The following is a 17663-nucleotide window of genomic DNA, read 5'->3' as shown; positions in this document are numbered from 1 at the left end:
AACTAAATCCCCTTCAAGTTCAAGATCTGTTCAACACTAATTTTGGCAATTCGCAGGAAAATAGAATATAGAATGAGGTCAGAATTCATTTGATTATTCATGGCAGCCTTTTTTTTAATTATTATTAAATGCACTTGGAGTCAAATATGCTATATTACACATCACTTAAATGTTCCAAAATGTCACCACTTCTACCTAATTTATTATCATCAGCCTGGTAAGTAAGTAGTAGTTATTATATTGTCTACGTAGTAGTTATATATTCAGTTTATGTCTATAGACTATATTGGAATGTGCATTGACATGTAATAACAAAATAGTCAGATTAGTGACTATAATCACTTAGTTTTTAAATAAGGCAGAAATATTTAATTAAGAGGCAAAGTCACAATGTATATAATATATCACATACTATCAGACGTTAAAAAAGAGAAAAGTTAAGAGTAATGCTAGAGAACTAAAAGGGTATTAACAAAAAATCAGCTAAATATCTTTGGATGAATTCAAAATTTTTACGAGTTAATATATATGGATGTTTCTTCTGCTAAGTATGAGAATATTTCTTTTTCATACTAAATAGATGTTCTTTTATATATTTTTTATTTTTTTTGTATTACAAATGTAAGTGTCTCTATTTCTTTAAGAATTTATATATTTTTTTAAATTTTATAGATATTTAATTATTTTTACTAAAATATAACTGAATATTTCTTTTGTTAAGTATTAGGAAGTTTTTTTTCTATTAAATGAATATTTTTTTATATTTCTATAATTGTTCAAGGACTCCTTTTGATTAGTCTCTTATCTGCTCTGAAAGCTATTGGAATTGAAGATGCTAATTTTGCATCAAGAGGCCTGGAGAGACAAGAGCCTGTAACGTCGGCTCCGGTAACACATCTGGTTCACGAAAGGAAAGAGGTTCTTGTCGACGGTGACGAATCTGACGAGCCAGATGTCGGTGATAGAAGAGGAGTGGGTCGCGGTGGGGAGGCGGAGAGGACCTGACGGTGAGAGAGAGGGATCTGTGTGTGTGATTGTTGGAGGTGGATAGGTTATTGTGAGAGAGAAGAGGAAGGTTTTTATAGGTTTTAATTAGGCTTACTTAATTAATTTTAAATTTTTCAAATTTTGAATTTAAAAATTTTAAAATTAATTAATTATTAATATAAATTAATGTTGTTTTGTTTAGTTTTGGCATTGCAAAGGTCATGCCTATACACAAAGCCTCTCAAAAGCGTACTGTAAACTCTCTTTCCCCTAAATGGTTCAGGGATTCCCTCTATGAATAACTCGCCCTCACTCATGTCTCTGAATCTGGGATTAGCAAATCTTTGGCATACTCTTTTTTTCAAGTGCACCCCCTATCAAAAAATAAGAAAAACCATTTTTCACAATGAATTACAAACAAATCAAAATGACATCAATGTTACAAATTAAACTACCTCTTATGATGGTATCGAGGGTTTAAGGGAAAAAGAAAGAATAATTAGGAGTAGAAAGAATAAGAGAAGATTAGGAAATGTTATTTTCTTTTTAATTCATTTGGATTTACAAAAATTCTTCTAATTTATAGATAGCTAGGGATCTATTTATAGAAATATTCTAAATTGATAACATTGATTTTCCTAATATTTCTCGTGATCCTAAAATATCTCCCTGATTTGATTCAATCTTCTAACACTCCCCCTCAAGATGAGTAGTGGGGTCACCAATGCTCAACTTGCTGAGAACTTCGGCCAAAATTCTGCCTGACACTGCTTTCGTAAGGACATCTTTTTCAATTTTTTCTTTGATAAAGTGCCAATCTACCTCAACATGTTTAGTTCTGTTATGTTGTACATGATTCTCTTAGATGCTTATTGCTCTTTATTGTCACATTTTAATTTGCTTGGCAATTGAGGTGGAAACCCAATTTCAGATATGAGTTTCTTACTCCAAAGGATTTCAGTTATGCCGTTAGCAATTCTTTGGAATCCTGCTTCAGCACTTGAGAGGGCAACAATTTTCTGTTTCTTACTTCTCCAGGTGACTAAGTTACCTCCCACCAATGTAAAGTAGCCTAATGTAGATCTTCTATCATTTTGGTTACCGGCCCAATCAGCATCTGTGTATGCACCAATGTTAAGGTGCCCATTTCTTTTGAACCAAATCCCACTTCCTGGAGTTCCTTTCAAGTACCTGACTATTCTCATGACAGCTTCCATATGATTCTCCTGTGGTTGGTGCATAAATTGGCTAACTACCCCTACTGCATAGGCTATATCTGGTCGGGTGTGTGACAAGTAGATTAGTTTGCCAACCAAGCGTTGGTACTGCTCCTTATCTGCCAGTTTAGTGTCTTCCTCGAGTCTCAAGCCATGATTAACTTGCATAGGAGTGTCTGCAGGTTTACAGTCAACCATTTCTGTCTCTGCAAGGAGGTCTAGGATGTATTTTCTCTGAGAGATAAAGATTCTCTTATTGGAGCGTAGAACCTCTATTCCCAAGAAGTACTTTAATCCACCCAAGTCCTTCATTTCAAATTCTGTGAAGAGATTCCTCCTTAGCCTTGCAATTTCTTCATTGCCACTCCCTATTATTATCATATCATCCACATAAATTATTAGGCATGTTATTAAATCCCCTCTCCTTTTCAGGAATAAGGTGTGATCTAAGTTACTCTGTTTGTACCCGTGTTTCTTCATGACAACTGTGAACCTTCCAAACCAAGTCCGTGGTGATTATTTCAAGCCATAGAGAGTCTTTTTCAATCTACAAACTTTATTCTTCTCAAATCCTTTAGAGAATCCTGGTGGAGCTTCCATATATACCTCTTCTTTCAACTCTCCATGAAGGAAAGTATTTTTTACATCAAATTGGTGGAGAGGCCAATCTTCATTTGTGGCTACTGAGAAGAGGACTCTGATGGTATCAATTTTTGCTACTGGTGAGAAGGTTTCTGAATAATCAATGCCATAAGTCTGTGTGTACCCTTTGGCGACCAGCCTTGCCTTGTAACGTTCTACAGTGCCATCTATCTTGTATTTAATGGTGAATACCCATCGACACCCAACTGGTTTCTTCCCGACCGGTAGAATACATTTTTTTCCAGATTTTGTTCTTCTCCAGGGCTTCCATTTCTGTCTTCATAGCTTCTTGCCATCCAGTCCTTTTACTTGCTTCTTGGACCGTTCTGGGGATGTCTTCAGTTAGGAGGATGCTAGAAAAGGCCTTTGCAACCTCTGTCACTCCTTCTCTGGTTGTCTTTATCAGGTACTTTGAGTTGCGGGAGACATGTTCTAGAGAGTATCGGTTGGGTGGAACACCTCTGTTTTTTCTTGGAGGAAGTGTAAAGGGTTCTTATTCTGATTCTTTAAGTTTCAGAGCTATACTGGCATTGTTAGCAGCTTCATTAAAAGTATGGAGTAAATTGTCAGAATGGGATTCACTTACCTCTTGTATAACATTCTCAGAAGGAGTTTCACTGGTTGTGTGTACTGAGTGATTTTCTTCGTTGAGTAAGGTATGCTCGGTGGCTCCATCTACTCGATCTATTTGAACAGTTTCAAGGCAACAAAGGTTATCTAGCCAACTTGGCGATCCACTAAATTCTTCCCCCTGAATACCATGTTGGCGACAGTAGTAAAATTCAAACTCTAAGAAATCACAATCCATTGTTACATGAATACGACGAGTGACAGGATTGTAGTATCGATACCCCTTTTGGTGTGTAGCATACCCAACAAAGATACACTTTTCTGCACAAGGTTCGAGTTTATTCCTATATATTTTCGGGATATGGAAGAACACAGAGCACCCAAAAATTCGAGGTGGCAAGGTAAGTATAGAGGGAATCTTAGTCTGAGTGGCCAAGATTTGGAGGGGTGTTTTGTTGCCGAGGGCCTGAGTGGGTAGGCGATTGAGAAGGTAGGCTGAGGTTGCAACAGCTTCAGGCCAAAAAGAACTTGACATTTGTGCATCAAAAATCATGGCTCGAGTCATCTAAAGAATTTTACGATTTTTTCTCTCGGTGACACCATTTTGTTGGAGGGTGTTTGGACAGGATGTTTGGTGGATAAGCCCATTCTTTTGGAAGAAGTCTTTCATTGATTGATTTATGAATTTCCACCATTATCTTACCGGAGTATTTGAATTTTTTTTATTGAATTGGGTATGAATCATTTGGTAAAAATCAAAGAACCGATCAGGAACTTCAGATTTATGTTTCAAAAAATATATCCAAGTCATGCGAGAAAAACTATCCACAAATAACACAAAATATTGAAAGGGATTATTTTGGGACTTCGGTGCGGGACCCCACACATCAGAATGGATAAGAGAAAAAATAGAACTGACTCTTGTATTGCTTGGAGAAAAAGCAACTCTATGATTTTTTGCACGAATACAAGTCTCACATTTAATAGTTTCAGTATTTTTCAAAAAAAGACTAGGAAATAAAATCTTAAGGTACCCAAATGAGGGGTGTCCCAAACGTCTGTGCCATAACCAAAGTTGCCTGGTAACTATTCCGTGAGTAAGCATGGCATGTCCCTGGTGTGCTACCTCATCAACGTAGTAAAGGCCATCTCACTCAGTACCACATCCAATGATTTCCCTCGTAAGAATGTCTTGCAAAAGGCAGAAATTGAAATACATGAGTACCACACAATTTAACTCCTTGGTTACTTGGCTAACAGATAACAGTTTAAAAGACAAATCAGGAACATAGAGGAATTTGTCCAATTTTAAAGTTTTTGAAAAAATAATAGAGCCTTCCCCTTTAACTTCAATTAAATCGCCACTAGCAGTCTCAATGTGGGCTTTTGAGGACTTGGTCAAGCTGTCAAAATCCTCGAGTTCATAGGTAATGGTATCAGTGGCCCCACAATCGAAGATCCACGCTTTTGATTTTTTTTATAGGACCTTGGTTAGGGGCCCATTCCCAGCAATTAAACCAAGGCCATTATATGACCCATCTTGGTAGAGCCCATTATCGCCCTTTTTTTCTCTCTTACCTTGTTGCGTTGCGACCACCGAAGCCTTACCGTGCTGTGTCCTGTGGTTTTCTCCTTATTCTTCTTCGGTGCCACTACTGCTGGTCACCTCTGGGATGCCCACGGCGGTGGCGCCTCTCCCTTGACCAGACTTGTTCTTTGATTTCTTGTGATTATCTTCCCACCATTCTGGATATCCTACGATTCTAAAGCATGTTTTCTTGGTGTGCTTGTTCATTCCGCAGTGGGTACAGTAAAGATGGCTTTTGTCTTCTCTCTCTTTCCCCCGCGATGATGACCACCGTCCAACAGTGTCTGAGCGACCACGCCCTTGACCGCCTTGATCGGTTCTATTTTTCGCAGCGAGGCCTGTCCCGATCACTCCTTGTGATGCCTCTCCTACGCCATTAGTGGTAGGTTTCAGAATCTGAAGTCGGGCCAGCTCCCTCTGGATAGTGGCGTAGGCAGATTCTACTGAAGGAGCAGGTTCCTGTTTCAATAGATCTCTTCTAACAGTGTCAAATTTGTCATCTATACCAGTTAGAAATTGGTATAGTCTCTGTTCCTGTTTTAACCGATTGAAAGTCGTAATATCTTCTGGGCATTTTATGAGATTTGGTTGTTTTCTATCTAATGCCATCCAAATGGCTTGTAGTTTGTTCCAAAAATCCTCTAGGGTACCTTGTCCTTATTTTCGCATGTTTGCTTGTCGATGCAGGTCGTAGATTTGTATCGAATCCGTTCCGTTGCCGTATGTGGTTTCCAAGCCATCCACAAAGCTTTTGCCATTGGAAATTGAGAGACATTATTCATTATGCTTGCTTCAATGTTCTGGATGATCCAAGTAAAAATGGTCTGGTCTCCTTGCTCCCATTGTTCATATGTCGGTTCTGTTTCTGCTGGTGCTAGGGGTATCCCTGTCAGGTGAGCCTTCTTTCCTCTCCCACCAATTGCTTTTCTTATTAGGGTTGCCCACAGAGGATGATTATCCCCATTCAATTGAAAACCAATTGATAGACTGTAAAGATTGCATTCCAAGGATGCTCCACAGCAGCTTTGTGATCTGCAGCGTCAACTTATCAGATTTGTTTGAATTATTGCCAGTATTAACACTGGTATCTTCGTCAGATGTTGACATTTTGTTTTGGCTAATTTTACTGAGAGAGTATAAGAACGATGATCCAATTCTGAGTTCTTAGGACCTAACACCGCTATAATTAGGAGGTAGAAAGAATAAGAAGAGATTAGGAAATGTTATTTTCTTTCTAATTCATTTTGATTTACAACAATTCTTTTAATTTATAGATAGCTAGGAATCTATTTATAGAAATATTCTAAATTGATAACATTGATTTTTCTAATATTTTTCGTGATCCTAAAATATCTCCCTGATTTAATTTAAATATCTCCCTAATTTGATTCAATCTTCCAACACTACCTTCTGACTTTGAATCGTCACCTTCCTATTAAATTTAGGTGACGTCAGACTCACCAACTTCCACTTCCTCTTTGTGTTACTTGGGAGGAGTCCTAAGTCTCACCTTCCAACAGTCATCGCCTATGGAACCCCTCTTGAACAACCTAATAATCATTCTTCGAATCATCACTTCCCTTGTAAATTCACGTGACTTCAGACTCCCCAACTCCCACTTCCACGTTGGGTTACTTTGGCCTAGGCGTCCTGACACCTTCCAACAGTCATCATCGCCTATGGCACCCCTAACAAACTGAATTAAATTTGGAATGTCCAAGGAAATTTTGGAATTTTGTCCACTATTTCTTCTGCCTTTAAAAGGTCATCATTGAATAGAAAAACTCTCAATAATGACCTGTATACTCTCTCTCCTTTAAATTGTTCAGGGACTCCCTCCATGAACAATTCAGCATCAGTCACGTTTCGGAATTTACGGTCTACTAATAAACCGAAACTGGAGATAACATTGGCATACACTTGTTCTTCAAGTAAACCTCTTATCAACAAAATAAGAAAAACCATTTCTTCACAATGAATTATAGCGCATCAAAATGACATCAATGTTACAAATTAACTTACCTTCCAACAATAAGCAGCCAATTTTGCAAAAAGAGATTGAGTTCGAACAGTTTTAAAAATTGACACCCCTTTTTAATTTTTATGACTTCGGGTGAATTTCAGTAGAGTTGCAATTCTTTTTGAAGATCTTCCTCCAAAGCTCGCCGATATCCTTTTCTTCCTCTTGAACAACCTAACAAAATGAATCAAATCTTGTGTAAATGGGAATTTTGGACTTTATGATTTTTGTTCACTGTTTCTTTAGCACTGCAAAGGTCATGCTTATACACGAAACCTCTCAAAAGCGCACTGTAAATTCTCTTTTCCCTGAATTGTTCAGGGATTCCCTCTATGAATAACTCGGCCTCATTCACGTCTCTGAATCTGGGACCAGTGAATCTCCAATTGGCGAACTTAAATATAATATCGGCATACTCTTCTTCTTCAAGTGTATTAAACCATTTTTCTACCTTAACTCATGACAACAATAAAAAAGTCTCACAATCTACAAATTCAGCCTAACAGAATTCATACATTCAGTTTTAATTTTAGCCTTTATCATCTTATCTTATTTTTAAGTTACCATTTTATCTCATCTTTGAGTAGACAATACTCTATATATATTTAGTTTTATTCTTATAATTCAATCAATCAAAAAATACATACCAAAATATTCTTTATCTTTGCGTACTCTTTTTGTACTCTTTCAATTTTGTAAAGTGCACTTCCCTGTCAAAAAAATAAAAAAAAACCATTTCTTCACAATGAATTACAACAAATCAAAATGACATCAATATTACAAATTAAACTATTTTCCAAGCATAAGCAACCATTCTTTGAATCATCACCTCCCTTGTAAATTTACGTGACTTCAGATTCTCCCACTCCCACAATGTGTTACTTGAAGAAGGAGGTTGAATTCGAATAGGTTTAAGAATTGACAACCCCGTTTCCAATTTCTGTGACTTCAGTTGAATTTCACGATTTGTTTCGGGAGTTGCAAATTTTTCTGAAGATCTTTCTCAAGGCAGCGTTTGTTTTTTGCCTTTTTGGTATACATGTCCATCAAAATATAGATACGGGAATATATGTATGGTGTTTGTTTACGGAGACGAAAATTATGAAAGATACAGTCATACATAGGCACCCATTAAAACATGTATTCTGTCTAAAATATTGAGATATTAATTTTTAACTTGAGACACTAATTTTTTTATAATTTTTTTTTGTCATATTTAACTTACCAACTAGTGTCTTCTTATGTCTATGTACTCTTGTGTATCTATGTCTATATCTCATTTATATTGAGACAACAACCAAACACAACCCAAATGCTCGCTGATTTTCATTTCCATCCTCAGTAACTTCTTTGATCTTTTAGGGTTCTTGAAAACTTTTGAAAAAATTTGTAAATTTAGAACATTTTCAGACAAGCTGAATTAGGCGAAAAGTTTTTGTTTTACTAAAGCGGGTACCGTGGGAATTTGAATAATAATAGTAATATTTTATATCCTATTTAAATTAGAATAAATATTTTTAAAACAAATAATGCGTATTTTTTTACAAAAAAAAATTTAATTAATTGTGAAATTAAATATAATTCGGCTCAGGACTATAAATCGGAATCAATCTGGTTAAAAGTAAATACACACGTGCAGGAGTACGTAGAGAGTACGTGTTTTGCTCTCCTAACGAATTTATCCTATACAATCAAATAACTACGTGCCAACCCGAATCTCTCCGCAAATCTCTCTAAACAAGCTCACTAAAGAGCAGTTATCCCACTAAATAACAGCTCCACAATATCAGAGTAATCGTACCACAACAATTCTATAAATACATCCACTCTTGATATGAAAGAGGTACAGAACTCATTCTCACTCATTTGGTTCCAACCTCCTCCGATGTTCCTTGACAGCTGAAGTATAATTCGGCATCTGTGCTCTTAGGACAGAAAACTCCATACACACAGAAGAATAAGTTATATCTCGGCTCAAATTATTAGACAGGAACACCACTGATGATAAATATATTGGCATTAGATTTACTATAAAAAAAACTTTTAGACATATTATGTTGTTGTTATATAATTTAGTTATCTTTTTTATTTTTAATTTAGATTTTTTGGATTGGAATATTTTAAAAAAATGCTATTCAATTTTTCAAATTATTAAATAAAATCAATTACAACTAATTAATTATGTTGATTAAATATTTAGATATTTTATAATTTAATATAATTTAATTTATATAAATACATAACTTTTACAATTTTTCTTTTTATGTAATAAATTTTAGAGATAATTTTTATAAATTATAATTTTTTTTTAGCTGTATATTCAGAGCTTGTTCTAGTAAAGAAGGATCTTGTTGAGGTTGAGACTCTATTTGTAAAGATCTAAGGGCTTGTATTCTTGATTGTATATCATAAAAACGCATCATATTTTGCACATGAAGATAATGCATTCTTCTAACATAATAAATACGTTTATTCTTAATACTTTGCCTAACGATTTTTACTGATTTTATGGTTTTCATTTGTTGTAAAAACCTTTTAGTTTTAATTATTTTCTTGTTCACTTTTTTTATTTCTTCTTTCAATTCAAAAGATTCAGTTATTAGTTTTCTTACTTTCATTTCTATTGTCATTACTCTTATTTTCATATTTCTTCTATCTAACTTTAAAGATTTAAACTTTTTATGAAACTCTTTCATGTTATAAGAACAGGGATAATAACTAAGAGAATAAAGAAAAGAAAGATAGTAAGCTTACAAAGATGAACTTGTACTCTTATTGCTTGCAAAATTGATACACTTCTTGAAGATAGTTACAAATATTTAGAGAATATATGAAGTAAGAAGATATAAGAGTAGAGAGATTTCTTGAGCTTTCAAGTATTTGATGATCTTGAATGAGTGAGGCCTTTGGTATTTATAGACCCCAAATGATGACTATTTGGGTATTGTTTGCCGACAATACTGTTTGCTTTTACTGTTTGCAGACATTTACTGTTTTGCCGACATTCACTGTTTGCTTTTACTATTTGTCGATATTTACTCTTTACTTTTTACTTTTTACTTTTTACCTTTTTACCTCTTTTTTTTACAGAGATCATTTTTCTTTATGATTGGGCTTTTACATTGATTGCATATACAGTACTTATTACATCTCAAATGGGTCTTGAGAATCTTGATCGTAATGAGCTGGGCTAGACTGGACCTCTTCGTCTTCTCCAAGAGGTACGGTTTGTATTGCTTGTAGAGAACTTTGAATATCTTCCTCTGAGGTTGCTGCCGCTAGAGCTGCCATAATTTGTCGCTTCTGTGCTAAGAATTGGGTCTCTTTTTTATAAGCTATTTGTTCATTGGTGGTGCTTGAGGCTGTTATTGTTGGACGCTTTTGTGATGTTGTTAACCATTGATCAATAGCTGCTCTTCTTAGTAAATTTATATCATATTTGTTCCACCATTTTATTTTTATTACTCTTACTAAATATTGTATGCTTGGAGATTCTTCATATGCTGCTGAATCATATTCCCATGTCATAATCCAGCTTATTCCCATGGCTGCTATGAATGAAATGAATTTATATTCTTGTAAGAATGATGACTTGATTTTAAAATATTCATACCCCATACTGGCTTCTTTTGGGAAGAAAGCTTCCATTGGTCCAAAATTCTAGAACCATGCTTGGAACCATTTGGGAAATTGTAATGATATCCCCTTTCTAAACTAAATGAACCACGAATGGGGACTTGGTGATAGAAATAATATATGATTCCAGGCTTCTTGATAATCATAGTAGGTATAGTTCTAGGGTTCGAATTTTAGTGAGAAACTCTTAGACTGATAGGGAGGTATTTTTCATTATTGTAAAGATAATATTTTTATGATTTTTATCTTTAAATAAATAGGCTGTTTGGTGTTCGAATCCCTGTAATGGGTTAATTCAATTGATCCGGTGTTTACTAATATGAATTCATAGAATTTTTGGGTTTTTTGTGGGTTAATAAGAATGTAATGGAAAGTGTTTGGGAAAATAGTCTTATATAGGGTTTTCCTATTTTTTTTGAACCACTCTTTTTCGATGGTTAATATTTTTATAGGATTGGGTTTTTCATAGTAAGAAAATTGTTCTTTCAGGAGTTGAGTGTTATAGAGGTCAGATGGTTGTAATAATGTGAATTTATTATTGGTAGTAATTAAACGGCTCTTAGAAGGTGATGACGATGATGGTGCGACTTTTAGAACCTGTGACATTGTCATAGGTCTTAATGATAATTGTTTTGCTGGTATAGCAGTAATAGGTAATTTCGTTTCTTTTATTTGGTCAAAAGGTTGACCATAATCTTCACTGGAGGCTGCTTTTTGTTCCATTCTTTTCCTGCAAAAATTCTCTAGTAAGAAAGTCAGGGAGTGAATTTAGTTCTCCTTTTATATGTTCAATAGTAAAATCGAAGCATGATAAAATAGCTTGCCATCTTGCAAATATTTGTTTTGAAACCAAATTTTTGACATTATTTTCTAAAACATTTAGTGCTGCTTTACAATCAGTCCTTATTAAAAAAATTTTATTGAATAAATCTTCTTGAAACTTTGAAACACATAATACTATGGCAAGTATTTCTTTTTTGACTGTTGGGTAGTTCTTTTGAGCCTGGTTCCAAATTCCTGAATGATATTTTATTATTTGTTCTTTTGAGCTATTAGGAGGTATTTGTTTAAGAATTCCTCCATATCCTAATTCTGATGCATCTGTTTCTACAATTAATTTAGCCAATGGATCTAGTATACTTATACAAGGTATTTCTTTTATTGCATTTTTTATCTTTATTATTATAGAAGTCATTTCTTTTGTCCATGGAGGTGAATTTTTTTTAATCTTTTATAAAGAGGTTCGCATGTGATTCTTATTCCAGGTAGAAATTCCGCTACATAATTTAAACATCCTAAAAACCTTTGTAGTTATTTTTTGTCAGTTATTTCATTTGAAAATTTATCTGCAAATTCAATAGCTCTTTTAATAGGTACTATAGTTCCTTGATAAATTTCATATCCTAAAAACCTTACTTTAGTTGTAAAAATTTTCATTTTCTTTTCTGATAAAACTAGTCCTTATTCTTTTATAATATCCATAAATTTTTCTAGATGATATATATGCTGCTTTATTCTTTTTGAGTATACTAATACGTCATCAAGATATACTATAGTAAATTCTATATGCGGGCAAAATATATTATTCATTATTTCTTGGAATTCACTTAGAGCATTTCTTAATCCTTGAGGCATTACATTCCATTCATAATGTCCAAAGGATACTATAAAAGCTGTTTTATATCTATCTTCCTCTTTTACTGTAATTTGATAATATCCTGATTTTAAATCAAATTTTGAAAAGATATTTGCTTTATTTAATCTTTTAATTAGATCACTTTTATTTGGTAAAGGATACCTAATCCATTTTAATACCTTGTTTAGAGGTTTATAATTAATAACTAATCTTGGAGCACCTATTTCTATTTCAGATGCTTTCATCACATAGAAGCCTGTACAGCTCCAGGGTGATTTTGAATGCCTTATTAGTCCCTTATCCAAATATTCTTGTATTTTTTTTTACAATATTCTAGATATTCTTTGTTCATATGTATTGGTTTTGCCTTTGTTGGTATATTTTTTTCATCAAACCCATCTTCATATGGTAAAGATATTTCATGTAATTTCCTATGCTAAAAAGCTGTGGGATTTAAACTACATAATTCTATCTTAATTTTTTCTTCAATTGCTTTTATTTTATCTTGTATTTCCGAAGTTTGTAATTGTTCTTCTATTCTTTTATGTGTAACTGCTTGGTTTAAGTAGTTAATTTGTCTTGTCTTCCTTTCTATAATATTAACTTGACGCGGTAAGTGTTGTAAAATTTTCTCTTGGCCCAAACAATTAATTTGTCTTACTTCTGTTTCCATAACACTAACTTGTGTAGATAGGTGTTGTAACATATTGAGCTCATGCTGTTTTGGTCTGGTGAGAAATTCAAAATGAATAGGATGATTGAAGATTCTTGTACAAGTTATTCCATCGATGTCGACATTAAAGGGATATAATAATAAAGTAAAAGGATTTCCTAATATAACTTGATGAGATATATTTCTTGCTAAAAGAATGTAGTGGAAAAGCATACCCTATTTTTACAAATTTTTACTTTAGATAACTTATAGTCTATAGTCATTTTGTCATTTTCTGTCATTAGGACTCTTTCTGTAGTTTTCTCATAATATTTTGTGGGTATTAACCCTTTTTGTATACAATTGACATCTACTCCTGAATCTACTATAGCTATTAAATCAAATTTTTCTTCTCCTGCTATTAAGGTTATTGTAGTGAACCATTTTTGGCTTACTAATAAAGTTAGTATATTTATATAATTTTCTGTACCCAGGTTAATATAATTCTCGGAGATTGTTATGTTACTAGTCCCTTCTATTTGACTAACATTATTTTGCAAAGATTGTTCTTGGATTTTTATTGTGTTTTCTCCTTCTATTTTTAGTAATCTATAGTCCATATTAATATTTTGTTGTTTTAATTCTGAAACTTCTCTTTTTAACTTTTTTATCTCTTCTTTGAGAGAATTAAGAAAAATTTCTTCTTGTAGATTTTTAAAACGATTATAAATTTTTTTATTTCTATCGGTCTTATTTCTTGCTTACTTTCTTCTTCTTTTTTAACTAATTCAGCTAATTGTCTTATGAACTCATCCCTTAATGGCGTATCTTCTAACTTATCAATTATTTTGACTAGTGTAAAAGTTTGTTCTTTAGTCAAAACATTTACAATTTTTTCACAGTTTCTACAGTTACATAATCCTATTCCTAAACAATTATTATTATCCTGTTCTTCTTTTTCACTATTTCCTCCTGAGCTCTCTTCTTCTGACATAAGGTCTAATTATTGTATAAAATAGTCTTCAGTTTCAGAAGAACCCTCATAACTTGATTCTTCTTCTGACTCTGAATTGATTAGTATAGCTGTCAAAGCATGTTTAATATTTTTATTTTCTATTTTATTTATTTTTTGTTCTGTCGTACACTTGTTAGCATAATGTCCTTATTTTTTACATTTCCAACATGTTACTTGTTTCTTCTTATTAGAAAATTTAGGTTTTCCTTTAGGAGTCTTATGGAATTTTTTATAATATTTCTGTTCATAATAAAGGGGTTTGTCTATATTATATTTAGATTTTTTATAAATTTTTTTTAATTTTATGTTGTCCACTAGGTGCCTTTTTAGGAGTTATTCCATATTGATAACAGAAAGTGCTAAGCTCTCTTTTTTCCGTGATACTTTCTTGTTTTATTTTCTGTTGTATCTTGGTATCTGTGCATATTTCTATACCTGTTTGTACTATTATATTATGCAATTGTCCAAAGGTTAATGAATTATAGAGAATCTGGGTCCCGAACTGTGTTTGTAGTTTTTGTAATACTTTTTCAGAGAATAATTTTGGTAAGGCTGCTACGAATCTTTCTTTCCAGAAAGGTGCATGTGCATCATCTCTTATCATGACTTTTGACATCAAAACATCTTTATACCATCTATAATCAGACATGGTTGGACATCTTAAATTCATTAATTGAGTTTGTATTCTATCTTTAAAAATACTGGGATCTCCTACAAAATTTTTAATAATAGTATATATTAATGTGGATGTAGCGTCTGGTGACTGATTTTCTTGTTTAATACTATTAATAATTAATTCTTTCTTAGATGCTGAGAAAATTATCCCACCAACCTTTTAATTGTCCTGTAAATTCTTGGGTTATCATAATTGCTGCTTCTTTATCAGAAGCTTTTCTCATCTTATAGACAGTTGCAGCCATAGTCATATTACACATTTGATCTAAAATGGTCTGCTCACTTAATCCATCTATATTTCATTCTATTAAGTCTGATCCTGAGAAACTATTTTGCACTAATTGTGTTCGCTCTTCTAGGCCTACATCTACTGGTGATGGTCTAGAATAATAATTTCTTGTTTTAGGATAATCTCTTTTATGGGATATTTTATTTAGTTCTAATTCTTCTTCCTTTTATAATATATTAATTGTTAATTTTCCTAGACTAATACTCCTAAGTTTTTCTTTTAGTTCTTCAACTTCTGTTTCTACTTTAGATTTTAAGCTAATATTATCTAAACTTTGTAATTTATATATAGGTTTTTCTATGGATTTTTCTACCTTAATGACCTTTTTCATATTTTTCATTCTTCCTAATTGATTTTTCATTATATCTAACATGATATTAGTAAAGTTTAATTGTTGATGTAACTTTTTAATATCTCTTTTTTCTATATTTCCTTCTACATTGCTATCTTTATAGGGTGTTGCTTCAACTTCTAGGTCTTTTCCAATTGGTATTTTAATAGTTTCTTTAGGAGGATATTCAGATTTTATTACTGATCCTGAGCTTGTTTTCCAAATAACAGTTTGTTTTGTTAAAGGACATAATTTCTTATCGAGTTTAGAGTAATAATTAACCTACCAATCAAAGAAGTATAAACTAATTCTATTTTCTTTCATAAAATCATAGAATAGTTCTCTTAGTCTAATAACTTCATTTTCTGAATGATTGGTAAAATACCAAACTCTTAGTGGTTTATTATAATCAGCATTAAAATCTTGTCTTATCCATTCTTTATCAATCTCAAATGGTTCTTCCTTTATAATTACTGATGAAACTTGTGATTTCATTGGATCAAATTCCGAAGGTGATTTATATACAGCAGTGGCTATATTCGGCCTTCTGTTGTCAATTTCTACAATATTATTCATATTTTCTATTGATGAGTTATCTATAGAATTTCTATGACTAATAGTTTCAACATTATCAGGAATTCTTAATGATTGGGATCTATTCATTCTAATTCTAATATCAGGTCCTTCTCTTATTCTGGTATTTTGTATTTGTGGTTCTTCAATACCATCAGGTATTATCCATTCTTCAGGCATTCTACTTTTTAATTCTTCATGTCTTAATTTTCTAGGTGTTTGTATATTAGATCTTTTTAGATTTGCATGCATAATTATCGTTTCTTCTTTTGAGGATTGTCTTAATGCTTTAAAGTCATAATTAACCTTAGTAATTTATAATATATCCTATAGATTATTTCGAATGGATCATATTTCTCATTTATAATTGTTTCATCAGATCTTACTTGCAATTTTAAGGCTTGCCATGTGTATTTATTTTTTAAATTCCTAGCATAATTTGGGTAACAATTAAAAAAAAACTGGTCCATCATGACAGTTACTTTCTAATATTTCTATTAATGAGTCACTAAAATTTTGGAATCTGGTATCTCTTAAGGTTAATAATATAGGCAGATTAATTCCTATTCTAAAATTAGGTTTTATGACTACTTTTATTAATCCTATGTGGATGAAGTTATATCCTTTACTGTTATGTTCTTTCAATTTATCCTCTTTTAAGATGGTAATAATCTTATTATTACTTGTTCCTTGTTTACAATATTCTAACATATGAATTTCATAATTTCTTCCTTCCCAAAAGTTTCTCTTTTTATATACTTTATCTTTATCTATTATAGGTATATTCCAATTATGAAAACTTTCTTCTAATTTAGCTATTTCTAATTCATTTTTAGTTCCAGAGGTGAAAGCTTCATCATTATCTATTTTTATCACTAAAGAATTGTTTTTTTCTAGATTTAAACTACTCATCGTTCTCAATAAACTAGCCATTTTATGGTTAGAACTTTGCGAGTTACGGGACCACCCTTGTTAATCAACAGATTCACTGTCTTACTAGGACTTACAACTGGGACTACGATCTGGGCTGACCAACGTATTAACAAGTTTCACTGCTACTTCAAAGTTATAACTATAAAATTTTGAGGTATATCAAGAAGACTTGTAATAAAAATCAATTTTAAGGTTTATCAAGAAGACTTGTAATAAAAATCCAGTTAAAAATAATTTCTTTATAAATGTTATCAGATACCTTCTCACTTTGACAAAAAAAATTTGATTTATGAAAATTTAAACTTAAACACTTACTATGATTAAGTTCAAATTTCAATTTATTTTATCACATTATATAAATATTAAATTCTTTGATTAAACACTTATTTGATTACGATATGATATTATATATAACTTTTCTATTGACAATTAAATTTCAGTTGCTACACAAATGATATATTGTTATAACAAGAATACATATAACTTTAAAAAAATGATATAATCTAGGCTTTGATTATTTAAAAAATTACTAAGTGACTCGAATAACTCCACGTCACAAACCAATGAATTGCTAGTAATAGAAATGATCACAAAAATAGCAGAAACAAGTATTTGTGGAAATTATTTGTGTTTTAGGACTAGATAGGGACTCGTAAAATCTCCATGACCCGCCATGCAAAAATGGATGGGGACACGGGTATAAGTATCCACCCTATGTGATCCATTAAATACACGCGAATATAAAATTATTTAATTTATTTTAATTTATATATACATAAATTTATTTCTTGAATTTAGTAACCCTAATTCTTGCCTCTAATTCAAACTCTCTCTCTCTAACTCACTTTCTCTACCTCTCAAGTCTATCACTACGCCGTTCAGTATCATCCCAAAAAATT

This window comes from Arachis duranensis, chromosome 6 (assembly GCF_000817695.3).
Source record: "Arachis duranensis cultivar V14167 chromosome 6, aradu.V14167.gnm2.J7QH, whole genome shotgun sequence".
Lineage (NCBI taxonomy): Eukaryota > Viridiplantae > Streptophyta > Magnoliopsida > Fabales > Fabaceae > Arachis > Arachis duranensis.
Note: the sequence above shows the minus strand (reverse complement) of the source record.